Here is a 14,176-nt window from a genome sequence, read left to right as displayed (position 1 = left end):
TCATGCCATCCCTCTTCTTCACAACCAAGTTTCTTGAAAAAGGTGGTCTAAACTCAGTATCTCCACTTCCTCTTCGGCCTCTGCACTGCAGCTACTGCCACCACCGAAAATGCCCTTGTTGCCAACAGTGTCCTTGTGGCCAAAGTCATTGGAAATAGTTTCAGGTCCTCTAACTAAAGCGTTACGCACCATTTGACACTCTTGGACATTCTTTATCACTCATTTTCTGGCACTAGTCGGGTTTTCTTTCCTATCAGTCTCCAAGAATTCTTTTTCTAGCCCACCTCTTATATATCAGAGTTCTTGGTATTGCAGAGGGGAAGGGAGGTTCCTGCCCCTTCTCTCGGTGTTTGCTGTTTGTATTCCCAACTTCATAGACTCACCCCTCCTCCTCCATGTCCCACAGACATTTCAAATGTAGCAAGTTCAAAAGTGAACTACCAGTCCTTCCATTCACTCCAACCTTCAACCTAGACTCCTCTCTCTCTCTCACTTACTCTACCCCCCATGCCCAAATAGTCACCAAACCCTGTAGAATCTATTTCCCAGGTATCTCTTGAACTCATCCCTCTTCACACCCACTACCAGTGACTTAACTCAAACCTGCATTATTTCTTACTTGATTACTACATGATCTTCCTCACTGGTCCTCAAGACCTCTATGCAGTCCTCCCTATTAACAACAGGTCCATTCATGCAAAGGGAAAATTTAATCATGTCACCTTTAGGGTACAGTGTTTTAAAGAAGCCACTTGATTAAGTTTGGGAAGAGGAATAGAGGTGAATCCTTTGGGGTGGCTTTTGCTACATATGAAAGTCGGCCTTACTACTTCCCACCCCTGATATTGTGGTTGGAAGGTTCAGAGAAAGGTGATTGTAGCGCATCTTATTGTGAGGTATGTAGGCATGGCTTTTTTTTTTTTTAAGTTCCCCAGGTGATTCAATTATTCAACAAGGATGTATTTTTGCTTCCTAAAAATAATAGCAAATAAGGCAGTCCCTGCCCTTGTAGAGTTTAGTCCCTTGGAAGAGACAGATTTTAAAAAAAAAAAAAAAAATGTATGTTTTTATTGATTTCAGAGAGAGGAAGGGAGAGGAGAGAGAGATGATGAGCTGCCTGAATCATTACTCAGCTTCCTCTTGCATGCCCCCAACTGGGGATCAAGCCGGAAACCCGGGCATGTGCCCTGACTGGGAATCGAACAGTGACCTCCTGGTTCATAGGTCAATGCTCAACCACGGAGCCACACCAGCCAAGTGAAGAGACAGATATTAATCGAATGACTCAATACCAAAAACAAAACCAACAATAACAACAAAAACCCACAATTACCAGCTGTGATAAGAATTATACAGGAAAAGTAATCAATCTCTCCCTTTCCCTCTGCCACCTGCCCCAGCCCAGGCTGGGAATTAGTTTACGCTCCTCAGCCAATCAAACATAGCCTGTCAGGGGCTAATCTCCTTCCACTCCCTCCCTTATACATCTAGACTTACCAAACTGCTGTATTGCACAAGCTGTCCCTCTGTTTGGAAAACCCTTTCCTTTCTTCCCTTTCTCCCTCTATCTTATTCTCTTCTGTTAGATTCAAAGCAAACCCAGTAGAACACCCACCATATAGAAGGATTTTCTGAGAATTGGACTGAGTCAGGTGATAACTCCTACCCCAACAAAGGTGAGCTGAGTAGGCGAGCCAAGAACAGTTGAATGTGGGCTACTGAGAGCAAGGCTATAATAGCCAGTTTAGAGGTATAGGGCCTGAGCCAACATACCCATCATCCAAAACACACACAGATCAAGTATTACCTCCTCCAGGAAGCCTTTGCTGAGTGCCCCCGGGATGAACTATTGCCTCTTTCCTGGGTACTCACTGCACCCATGCTGACCTTTCTTTCATTGATATGCCAGAGCCAGCTCACACTAACTTTGAAACACCAACTTAAGCTCTCAGGAATTTTGCAATTTAGTTTTTAAACCATTGGTAGCTTGAAATCAGCTGTGATGGGAGTATTTACACCATCATAGAAATCAGCAATTGACAAATTAGGGCTTTTCTTTTTTTTGAGAGTCAGTTTACCAGGGCACCACTGTCTTTGTCATAATACACATCTTTTCATTGTATTGTGGTGATGAATCCCTTATTAGATGAATTCCTTATAACAATTTCAGTTAGCAAATTTTTTTTTATATTTATTACTGTGCACTAGCAAGATGCTTAAGGGTTATACAGTGGAGTACAAACAAGCATGTTTCCTACTGTTATGCAGCTTACAATCTAGCAGATAAGACAGAGTAAACAAAGAGTTCTATACTTATAAATTGAGCGTGGCTGCTTTGTGGTAAAACATCCTGGCAGTGAGTGGTGATAGACAGTACTTTAACAAGGTAGTCCAGGAAGCCCTCTCTGAGGTGGTGACCTTTCCACTGAGCACCAAAGGATGAGAAAGAGATAGTCAAGAGGAGAACCAGGGGGAAAGTGTTCCAGCCAAAGGGATCAGACTATACAAAGAAAGAACTAGGTTGTCTGAAGGACAGAATGGTCAGTTTTGTTGGGTTGGTGTGATTATTAAATTTATGTGGCAACTTGACTGGGCCACAGGGTCCCCAAGTTAAACATTATTTCTGGGTATGTCTTTGAGGATGTTTCCAGATGGGATTAGCTTTTGAATCGGTGGAATCAGTAAAGTACAGTTGACCCTTAAACAACACAAGGGTTAGGGGTGTTAATCCCTGTGCAGTGTAAAATCCATGTATAGCTTTTGATTCCCCCAGAACTTAACTACTGTCGTCTCTCTTAGAATCCACAGGGGATTGGTTCCAGGACCTCCCATGGATACAAAAATCTACGGATACTTAAATCCCTTGTATAAAATGGCATAGAATAATGCATACAGTCAGCTCACTTCCTGTGGATTCTCAACCACAGATCAAAAATACTGTTTCTGATCTATGGTGGTGGGTAAAATCCACAGCCGCAAAATCTGGAAATGAGGGCTGACTCTATGTTTATTTTTTTAAAAACCTCATATAAGTGGACCCATGCAGATCAAACCATGTTGTTGAAGAGTCAGCTGTAGGTTGCTCCCCTCTCTGGTGTGGGTGGGCATGATTAAACACACTGAAGGCCTGAACAGAATAAAAATCAGGGGAATGGAGGATTCAGTCCCTTCTTGCTTATCTACATGAGCTGGGACATTTGTCTGTTGGCCTTCTCCTGCCCTTGGACTGGGATTTACTCCATTGGCTCCCATGGTTCTCAGGCCTTCAGACTCAGACTAGAATTATACCACTGGCTTTCTTAAGCCTCTAGCTTGCAGACAGCAGATTGTAGGACTTCTCAGCCTCCATAATTGCATGAGCCAATTTCTCACAATAAGTCTCCTATATCTGATATCCTATATATCAGATATAGCCAATATTTATCTATATATAGTATATATACATATAATAGGATATATATCGTATTTAGATAAACATATGTAGGGTGTGTATGTGTGTGTGTATATATATATATATATATTACACACATATAGGAGATATATATATTCTGTTGGTTCCGTTTCTCTGGAGAACCCTAATACAGACTGCAAGGGCGTGAATTAGGTGAACCGGATGACATGAGGTAATTAGGGCCAGGTGTGCAAAACCTTAGGGCCACAGTGAGGACCCAGGATTAAATTAGAGCAACCAAGAAGGTTGGTGTTATCTGATCCACATTTTAATACAATCACTTTTGCTTTTGTTTGGAGGACCAGAGTAGATGTGGAAGCCCATTTATTGCAGTAGTCTAGGTAAGAAATATCACATAAAGTGTTGGTGCTAAAACAAAGTGGATGGATTTGACATTTTGCAGAGCTCAACAGGAATTGCTTATGATTGAATGTAGGGGAGAACGGTGACGGAAAGAGGACTCAAGGGCAGAAATTGTTTATATTCATCTCCGTATCTTCAGCCCCTAGAATAAGCCTGGCACATAGTAGGTGCTCAATAACTGTGTTGAGTGAATGTATCCATTCAGTGTGCTAAGCTCTGTGCCCTCACTGTCACCTTGCTTCATTCATCCAGGGCCTCCCCTAGCCCATATAGTACCTTCATGCAAATTAGGAAAAAGTGCCCCTTCCTCCAGGTGGACTCGGCCCCTCACCAGGGTGCACAGATCAGTGAGCGAGCATGGGCTGCATTTTGCCCCCGCTTCAGCTGGCATCCTTGGGCAGTGCACAGTCTGCACAGCCACATATGGCAGGCCTGGCTTAACATCCCTGGGAGATGGTTCTGTGGCATTAAGCCCAGTATGCAGGAGGAGAATTTGAGTTCTAGGGGAAGGAAGCTGCCTGCCTGGGGACACCGGACCCGCTGCTGTGACTGAGATTCAGATCTTTGCCCTCTGAATCCCTGTGGGCTCTTTAGCCTTGGAGCCGCGTTGTCTCTCCCAAATCACTCAGCCCATCAATAAAAAGCTAAATTCAAGATGGTGACTTTGCTTCCTTGAGTTTCTCGTCTGTCTCAGTTGCTATTGTTAGAGTGTTTCACATTTACATAGTATCCAATATGTGCTCAGTCCCTTACAAAATACAATAAAGGAACATGAAACCAAAGGATCTTTTCTTTTTTAAACAGAATAAATAAGGAATGGCCGGCTTAAAGGGACCTTCGCTCTTGGATAAAAACGGTGGTATGTTGGTTTGAGGCGATGCTTTTAAACAATACGGGGGGAGGGGGGAGAATGTCCACGAGCAAGCTGTTCGTCCTTTGTACCCTCGACCATGGGGTCAAAGACGTAAGGAGGGGACAGAAATGCCCTACAGGAGGAAAAGTGTCTCCCTTTAACAAACAATAGCATTTGACATTTAACAAGTGCTTAATGTGTGCCAGGAACTGTGCTAAGCCCTTTACATGCCCAGTCTGAGTCAATCCTTGCACACCTCTGCAAGATACAATCTGTTACAACCATCATTTTACACTGGAGGAAGCCGAGGCCCCAGGCTATGCAGCTAATAAGTGACAAACCTGAGATATGAACCAAAACAGTCTGGCTCTAGAGTCTGAGCGCTCAGCCACTAAATTAACCGCCTCTCACGCCAGCTCACCTGTTTTAATAGTGTGACCCTTTGGAGTCCTAGGACGATTAACAGAGGATATCTAGTTCTCAGGCTCTTAGGGGTTCCATGTCGCCTGCCTGCTCAATGGTTAGGGCATAGTCATCTCAGCCTAGCTCCAGAGCAGACAATTTGAACAAGGCATATATAAGAGAAAATCCCTGCTGGGGGACATTTCGCAATCTCCTTGGAGTTTTAATAACCTCCCAAGATAATAGCATAATTACTCAGATGGCGTGGAAGATGGAAGAGAAAATGTTATCAGGAGAGGACTACACGAGCCTGCCCCTAGGAAATGTGGATCCTGATTGGTCCCTCCTAACCTGGGATTTCTTTTCTTTTGTGACTTTCAACCAATAAACACAGAAGCATCCAAATTTTACTGAGCTTTTGGGTACTTGGATCCTTCTCTCATAAAGTGTTACTATCTAGAATTATATGGGTCTTAGGCATCAACTGGAGGAAATATAAGACTTTTTAGGACAATAGGAAGGCAGCTCCCATTTAATTCAGAAAAAGCAGGAGAGAGAACCCATAAGCAGGAATGACTCCAGGCCCCCAACCCTAAGTTAGGAGCCAGAAAATTCTCCCAACTCTAGTCGAAGCTACCTTCAAGAGGGCATGGGCACAACCACTGTTTTGGTTGACTCTCTGGGTTGTGACGTCGCAGCACCTGATGCTCTTATTAGCTGTGAGCTGTGCCCACACCCCACTACCACCACACACACATACTCCCCCCACTAGCTTTCCATCTCTTCATGTCAGGTCTTGTATGGCTAAACTATCTAATGCCACCATGCCTGCTTGGAGGGAAGGGCTTAGTGATTTTATGCTCATAGTCATCAGGATCTGAGAACAACTTACTCCTTAGAGAGATAACTGTAAAGCCATGTAGTAACTTCTGCCACTTTGACTCTCATAGTTCAGGTCTGACTGGACCAGTCAGATATCTAAGAACTGGACTTTGGGTTGTATCACAATATCATCTATGCCCTGATTTTGACATCCTCAACAGCTGCCTCAGGATGTGCAGCCAACCACACCTCTCACCCCAAGGTGCCACCAGGAGCCTCTGGCATGCGTCCAAAGTCGTGCTGAGTGCTGATCTAGAAGGCAGAGTGGTGTATGTAAGGAAACAAACTTGAGACCAGGACCTGGAAAATTTCTACTATTATGGCATATAACCTTGGATGATTCCCTAAACCTTGAATTCCTCAGCTGTAAAAATGGACACCCACCAAGGGCACCTACTTCACTGGGTAATCATGAGGATTAAGTCATATAATAGTAGGGAAATGGTTTGGTATATAATAAAGGGCTAACAAAAAAAGGGCATACACATTACACAAAGTTTTGCTCATAAGAGACAGAGATGAGTAGGGAACAAACAGATTTAAATTTTCAATACTAATTCTTTTCTCCCTTAGGAGAGTAGTAGAGGCAGAGTGACCCTTTTTCAAAGTTTTCTTCCCAGCGCACAATCCCTCAGTCCCAGACTCTTTCCTATGGCCCCGTTGCACTAAAAAAGTCATGATCCCGTATAAACAGTACCCAGCAGAGTGGCTTACATATGGTAGAAAACTGCTAAATATTTGTTAAACAATCATCTCCTCTACTCAACAACAGGACATTAAGAATTTGGCTATACATATCACACAGAGTTACTTCTCAGGAGTACCCTAGAATTTGTAACCCAGCCCCTCATCTAGGACAATAAGACCTCATATAGGCCCACTTCACTCAATAAATTCATGAAGCCCAACTCAAGGCAGACAGAACTTCTTGTTTCTCTCCAAACTGCCACGCTACTTCACACCCCCCTTCCTTTGTACACGCCGTCCCTTCTGCCTGGAATGCCCCTTCTCCCCTTCCCCCGCCTCCATCAAGATGCAACTCATGTCGCCTTCACAAAACATCCCCAACTTCCCTGGACTAACAAGTTGCCTCTGCCTCCTCCCCCCAGTAATCCTTGGTCATAGGGCTTCCACCAAATCATAATTCTTTGTATGTCTCTACCCCACCAGGGCAAGTGTCATAACTAAGCACCATTCGTGGCACATGGGCCCCACACTTATTTATTGGATGAACTAGTCCTCTCTCTGTTCTTTTAAGCAGGATGGGAAGGGAGAGCCAAGGGTAAAATCAGAGGAAATCAAGTAACCAATAACTTTACACTCTCATTCCTCAATAACACTTTTGCAGACGAACCCCCCAATTCCTTGACCTCCAAAGATAATCTTGCAAAGCATATGATGAATTACCTGGGAGGAGACAGAACTTCACAAAGAGTAATTCTATTTGACCTGATCCCTCTACTCACCCTTACATTAGTTCATTACAGTTAAAGATCCCTGAAGCTGAATAGCCTGGCTTTAAATCCTAACTCTTCTAATTACTCACTGTGCAACTTTAAGCAAGTTACTTTATCTTTCTGTGCCTCAGTTTTCTGATGCATTAAATAATAACAGTAACAACATCAGAGAAGGTGGGCCAGGGCTGTGAGAACTAAATGATACATTCTATGTAAAGTGTCCAGCTTCAGGTACATAATAAGCTTTCCCCAAAATGGTAGCTGGTTTGTAAGCAGTCCAAACTTAAACGATGACAAACTCATTTTATTTAAAACTTCAGGAGGCTGGGTTTGTTCCAGGGCATCCTGGGCATGGAGGGGGTGTTGGGGCCATTCTGGAGTTCTGTCTGGAGGCTCAGACAACTGGTGTCATCGACTGGTTCTGATCTGGATCTATCATTCACCAGCCGTGGCTCTTGCCTAAGTAGCTTATTTTCCCAAAGTCTGATGTCCCTAGTAGGGCCAGCAGTACTGAGCTGTCTCACAATGGGGTGCCGGAAAGATCAATTTGTGTTAGCAAAGTGCTTTGGAAATGTAACATGCTAAATATTAATGGGTCTCTCTGAGTGTCGGGAAATGTGCAATCTGAACTCTGTTCAGGGCAAGCTGAAGGTGGGGAAAGCAATTCTGGGCAGTCCGATTGCCACATCCTTGGTCTAATTGGGAGGTGGTGCTGATGAAGGAGCGAGTGCGGCGAGCATCTGGGGGCTGGGCAGGGCTGTGGGATGGCAGCTGTGGAAGGAAAGATGTTGTGAGGAAGCACCTACTCAGCAGAAGACAGAAGCCTGGGGGTAGGTTTTAGATGAACCCAGGAAAGCCCTTGGACTCCCCCCCCCTCCTCCAAAAAAGAAACACAAGCTGACTGCTTGATGTTCTCTCTCTCATTCTTCAAGTCTGCGGAGGACAGCACTGTGAGGCTGTCAGCCATCTGAGTTCCTATCCTGCTCTCAACTTCCCAAACCATATGGGCAGTGTGATAAGTAGAAATTCATTTAACCTTAGCCAAACTCTCAGTTCAAAATCTTTAGTGTGGCCAGACATAAGCCCATGCTACGGCTGAACAGCTCTGGAGTAAGGTATCCCATGGGACGCTGCTCAGCTGTCACCTCTTCCAAGAAGACTTCTTGCACCCAACCAGGTTGAGCTGGGAGCTCCTCCCTAGGGCTCCCGTAGTGCTCTGTGCCTGTTCCTATGAGGGCGTGTAACAGACACTGTCAGTGCTCTGCCTACATCCTTTGGCACCATCACTTCCTACACACCCATGGCTTTCTACTGCCTATGGCCATGCATGTGCTCGGCCGGAGGTCCGGGCAGGCCAGAAGGTGGGAGCTAATGGGCAATTTTCAGATTCTCACCCTCAGATGAGACAGAACTGAGAGAGCTTCTGCACTTGCTCTGAGCAATCCCCGGTGGGACTGAGCGCCAGCTGCACACAGCAATAACCTGCTCATTAACACACCCTGTGCCTGTTTCCTTTCCTTCTGTCTCAGCTTCTCGCTCCTCTCCTGGCACTTCCTGGGATCACCGCTTGGGGACCGCTCCTGAGGCACCCAGCCTCAGACACTGCGCTTACCCCGCTGTGAGAGTTATCTGGTTGTGCCTCTCCTCACTAGACATAAGTAACTTAAGGGAAGAGACTGCGTCTCCTTCACCTTTTTATCCTCAATGTTTTGCATCATACCTAGAACATAAGAGCTCAGAAAATATTTGTTGGATGAATGAATGAATGAATGAATGACCTGAGTACTGAGCCCAAGGATGATATTAATAATAATATCCGGCACTTGCTGAGTCCTTTTATAAGGTTTCCCTTACTGTTCTCAATCTCAGCCCAAAACTAAGGAATTCTGTCCCAGGGCTTAGAAGAAAAACAAATACCTGTAATCACTGAACTTTCCAGATGTGGTCAAAAGTTGCTTGCAGACCCGGGCAGGGAGCTGGCACCTCAGGCGGACTGCTCCCGAGATCCCTGCACATCTCCTGCAGCCCTGGCCTCGGGAAATTCATCACTTTGGGCAGGACAGCCGCTTCTGCCGTATATAACAACAAATGCTCCTTTCTCCTCATGCCAACTCCTCAGGCCTCCTCTCTCTTTTCTGTTCTACACATTAAAGAAAAAAAAAGGCTGGCTATATTTCATGAATTTTCTGCAGTGTTGCCTTTCTTCCCAATTTTTTTTTCTTTCTCAGTGCTAAAAGAAAGGGAAGTGCATGAATCTGCGAGAATAGGTCCAAAAAGCTGACGCTAGAGAAGAAGCCAGGGCTCCAGGAAAAGCTAAAAGCAACCGAAGGGACTCGACAGTGATGTCTGGAGGAAAAAGTCAAGAAAAGGCGAGCCCGCTGCCTGCGAGGGTGTGGCAGTGTGTGCGTGACCCAGACGAGGCCACACTGCTCCACGTTTGTTTTTCTCACCTCGTTCAGTCTTTACAATGGTGTTCAAACTAGATATCGGATGATATTCAATATAAGAATGAATAGAATTCCAGCAGGAGGAAAGTATCTAAGCAATTTAGTGGGGCCTCAGCAGACACATTCAACCATCACATTGGGGAAAGAGAGAAACAAAGGGAGTGAGAGACGCTGAGCAAGCAGTTATGATTTAAGGAGCCCTGCCTGCCCCAGTGCGAACATGACGTGGGAGATAATAAAATAATTGGTAATAGTAATGGGAATATTTATTATGTGCCAAGTGCTAGTCTAAGGGCCTTCATGAATTAATAAATTTGGTCCTCAATATAACCTTATGAGGCAGGTACTATTATTATCCCATTTTACAGACGAAGAAACTGATGCATAGAGAGGCTGAGTAACTAACTGCCTGTAGTTACTCAGTAAGTAAGTGGTGGAGCCAGGATTCAAAATTAGACAGTCTGGCTCCACTACTCACTAGAGTCCGTTCCCCAACACCCCCTGTAGGAAAAGCAGCTAAGCAGCTAAGAATGAGTTGGGCGTTCAAAGATCCCTATTTTTCATACTGCAGGGTTCCTAATGCAAACAAACCAATTCCTTGGGTGCACAACTAAGAATCAGGGATTTGTTGCCATGCTAAGGATATTCAAGGAAAATTTCAGTGACATGCCACTTTTAGCTTTCAATGCTGACTTGAGAATGTAACCCTTATGCTAGATGTGAATCCTCTGTGCATGCAATTTGTCTAGGTCCCTAGACCTAAGTGGGAAATCTCCCAGACAGCTGAAAGAATTTTCAGATCTCAGATCCACAGTCAAAATCTTTGAGAAGTCATGAAAAGTAAGAAATATCACATTGGGTTCATTTTCAAAGAGATTAGGCCTGTTTATACAAACTGTAGTCAAGTACACCAAATGTTAATATCTGCTGTCACTTTAGAATAGGCTATCAAGAAGATTAACGCTTTTATTCAGTCCACAAATATTTATTTGGTGTCTATTATGTGCCAGGGGCCCTATTGGCACTGGGGACACAACAAGAATAAAACAGATAAAATCCATGCTTTACAGAGACTTGCATTCTACTTGGAGACTGTCAATTAAAAAATAAATATAAAGATAATTTCAGGTAGTGATAAATGTTATTAAGTAAGGCAGGGCAAGTGACAAGTGGAGGCTGGGGTAGATTTTAGGTCTCTCTGTAACACAGACGTTTGAGCAGAGACTGGAGGAAGTGAGGGAACGAGCCCTGGGAGGCCTGAGGAAATGCACAGGGTGTGAAAGCCCTAGGTAGGAACCTGGCAGGTTCAAGGGACAGCAAGGAGGTCTGTGTGATCAGAGTGGAAAGTGCAATAGTTCACCTGGGCGATGAGAGGGGCCCAGGTGCCACCTCTACGCGTCACTGTAAGGACCTTGGGTTTATTTCTGAGTGTGCTGGGAAGCCTCAGTGGGCTTTGAGCAGGAGAGTAATGTGATCTGAGTCGGTTTTTAAAGACATAACTCTGGCTGTTGTCTAGATACAAGATAAGCCATCTTTGTTCTCTTCATTGGAAATACTACCTTTCCCTCTGTAATTCCGCAATATTTAGCCCATTCTCTTTTATAGCATTTGTTTTACCTTGTGTGACCTCTGCCCTCCTCTCCAGAGTATAGTTTTCTTTGAAATAAAAATCTGAGTTTATCTGTCCTTGTACCTCCACCTTGGTTGCTCCTACGGAGAACTCATGTCCACAGGTACACACAATGCCTAGAACAGGGCTGAGCAAACGAAACACGCAATAACTCTGAAAATGAGCAACATTATAATGAGGCAGGTTTCAACTGAAAAGGAGAAACTTTTGAACAGAGGAGTAAAAGAATTGAATGGCCTGTCCTCAAAAACAAAAAAACAAAACCAGAAAAACAAAGTTCCCCTTTGGCGAAGATACTCAAGCCCTCCAACCTTTGGCAAGGAATGCTGTAGCCTGGCAATTTTAACCATCAGAGGATGCTTGTGCCTTTTAAGGATCTTTGGAACTCTGCGCTTTTATAATTCTAGGAATAGTTGTTGAGTCATGGAAAATAATAGAGCTCGATCCACACAAGAGTTTGCACGCTCCGCCCCAAAACGGTCCCACGTTCACAGAGGTTCTTCTGCCCAGAGACGCCTGGCTGCACCTTGTCAACTTGGTGAGCTCCTCCTCACGCCCGAGACCCACCCGCAAGGCCCTTTGTGCTGCCTGCGCTCCGAATGAGAAGGCTCGCCAACGAAGCGCTGTGCGCACACTGGGAGCACTGTGCACACACTGGGAACACAGTTTAAGAGGAATGTAGGCAAACTGCGGCCCGACCACAGGAGGCTAACCAGAGAGTTCAGGAGTCCGCAAACAAAATACTATTAAGTAATGGCTGAAAACACTTATATTTCCTCTGGAAGAAAGAAAGAGTAAGGGGGGGGGGGGTGGCGGGGCGGGGTATGGGAGGCACAGCAGCCATCGTCAGTTAGTGAACAAGCTGTCATAGGCTACAGGGAGAACCTGACTGTGTGCTGTCCAGAGGCAGGCGCAGGACCAATGGAGGAAATGACAAGGAGCCGATTTCTGACCTGCTTAAGGAAGCACCATTTTAACACCTCGCCCTGGCCCTTTCCTGCTTAGAAACACAATGTGTTTTAATTGAATTGGAGGTTTAACAATTCCAGCTAGTCAACAATGAAATAGGCTCACAAAGCCTCTAGAGCAACCCTCCAGAAAGCCATAGGAAGGAGTCCTGCTGGAATAAGGTACATTGGATTAGCTCAGGAGAGGCAAAAGCTTTCACATTAAGTCCCAGCCATGAATGTTTGGCAGTGGCTACATGAAACACTGTGAGAACACTTTGAAGCTGCATCTCTGCTTGGCAAGCAAGCGTGGGGATGTCAATGGGCAACGTCAGCTGCGGGTAGAGAGCTAGGGAATGGCGGCAAGAATGTCAGCCCCAGTAGCTCAGGACACTTTCAACCCTTCAACTGTTTTTCTGTTGCTATATGCTTGTTTATGGGGCCTTCAGTGGCCCGGGTACAATTGCAGGTATGAAATACAATAAAGTGTCTTCCAGTCTCCCCAATGGGGACACATTGCTGCAGTCTGCAAAATCAGCATGGAACGTCCATCCATGGGCCCCATGGCTTTCAGATCTGCTCAGAGACCTGGGGCAGGTGGCATTGATTCTGTTTGTTTCCTTAGAAGAAACAGTATTGATCTACTGCACCATGAAACCTGCTCCTGGGTCACCTAGTTCCAACAAGCAATTCCCTTTACTTTGGCAGCCATTTCAAAGTCCCCTGGAAACTCTACTCCTATTTGGCTCAGCCTCTAGCTAGCAGGCTACTGACACTGGATCAGTTACTGATGAGGACACCCCCATTTAATCACGTAACCTTCCTTTTCCACCTTCAAACAAAGCCACATGGAACATTTACTGCTTCAGTGCCAGGAACAGCACCGGGCACTTGGCATAAGGCTAACTCCAAACCTCAGTCTGGTGCAGACAACAGATAAACAGATAAGTTACCAACTCTGATATAGGCAATTCTGACAACAACAAAATGAAATTGGGGCTGGGTAACGGCAGAGGAGGGAGACGGAGCTCTGCTGGGGCAGGGCTGGGGTGGCAGCAGCTGCTGGGTGGGTGCTCTGGTGGAAGGCTCAGCAGAGGAAGGAGGTGCATCTTGAGGACTCGGTCAAGATCTCTCCTACTGTAATTAGTACAATGCTAGAGTTTGGAAGTCACCTCTAATGACCTGACAAGAGTTCCAAAGATTGGTCAACAAAGTGTGAAATCAGCACCAGGGCTGGACAAATTGTGAGAAAGATAAAGTTTGGCATTTTCCCTCCTTCTGGATCCTCCCCTGAAACATGGACACACTTCTTCAGGCCAAGACACCCTCCTTTCCTCTAACCCTAGCCTGTCCCAGAGGAGGGAGCCCCAAGCCCTTATGCTGTCCTTAAGAATGTAGGGTTTGTTCATGGTTCTACCTCGGTCTTACTTGATGTGAATTCTGCTAAGCTCCAGAACACAGGTTCCTACCATCAAAACTGATCTTCCCCACCATGTTCACAGCAGCAATATTCACAACAGCCCAAATGTGGAAGCAACCCAAGTGTCTATCAATGGGTGAATGGATGAACAGAATGTGGTGTGTACATACAGCGGAATATTATAAGCCTTAAAAAAGGGCATTCTGACACATGTTACGGCATGGGTGAACCTTGAGGACATTATGCTAAGTTTAATAAGCCAGTCACAAAAGGACAAGTACTGTATATTCCACTTATATGAGGTACCTAGAGTAGTCAAATTCA

Source organism: Miniopterus natalensis, chromosome 14 (assembly GCF_054644295.1).
Source record: "Miniopterus natalensis isolate mMinNat1 chromosome 14, mMinNat1.hap1, whole genome shotgun sequence".
NCBI lineage: Eukaryota > Metazoa > Chordata > Mammalia > Chiroptera > Miniopteridae > Miniopterus > Miniopterus natalensis.
The sequence above is the reverse complement of the archived record's forward strand: the minus strand, read 5'-3'. Positions refer to the sequence as shown.